This window comes from Photinus pyralis, unplaced genomic scaffold (genome assembly GCF_008802855.1).
Source record: "Photinus pyralis isolate 1611_PpyrPB1 unplaced genomic scaffold, Ppyr1.3 Ppyr1.4_LG5, whole genome shotgun sequence".
Taxonomy (NCBI): Eukaryota; Metazoa; Arthropoda; class Insecta; order Coleoptera; family Lampyridae; genus Photinus; species Photinus pyralis.
In genome coordinates, this window is record NW_022170596.1 from 36,317,335 (window position 1) to 36,318,084 (window position 750).

Genomic DNA, 750 nt, shown 5'->3' on the forward strand with positions numbered 1-750 from the left:
AAATAGTAGGCCATGGATCCATGGAAGGATTGTTTTGTTTCTTGTATCCATGGTAACTAAGGCAGCCGATCCCAATCAATAAAAATGGCTAACGGTAGAAACATGTCACTTAAAGAATTTGAAAAATATGATTGAACCGATCATATAGGGGAATTAATTATAAAAAAGAGCGGGGGTGCTTCATTATGGATGTCCTTACCCCTGGTATTGTAGGTGTGGGTATCTCCCACTTTCCCAAAACTGTTTATATTTTGTTTGGTAGATCACATTTTTCGAAAATTCCGCACACGTCGAAATAAGGGCAATTAAAAAAATTAAGTACACATGTGTCGCTTGTATCACTAAAATAATAAGTTTTCCCAAAAATCGGCGTAAGTGAAGTGACAAACAGTGTCACATTACGAAATTGTAAATTTTAGTTCGAACCCTGAGAGTTGTATAAAGAAAATTCGAATAATGTATAGAATTACAGTCAAGGATTTGTAGGAACTAGGCTAATTCCTACAACTTGAGTGATATTTTACACATTATTCGAATGTTCTGTATACAACTCTCAGAGTTCTAATTTTTCAAGCACTTGTCTAGTGTACCGAACCATTTTGTTGGACCTCAAATGCCCGTGATTTTTACAACTGTTAGAATCTTTTCGGGTTATGGAGTCATTTATTTTTTTAACCTTAGCCTTCAGAGCCTTTAGGATGCGTCTGCAATTTTTAGAGAATACCAGGTTTTAAATTAGATGGTGTGTGT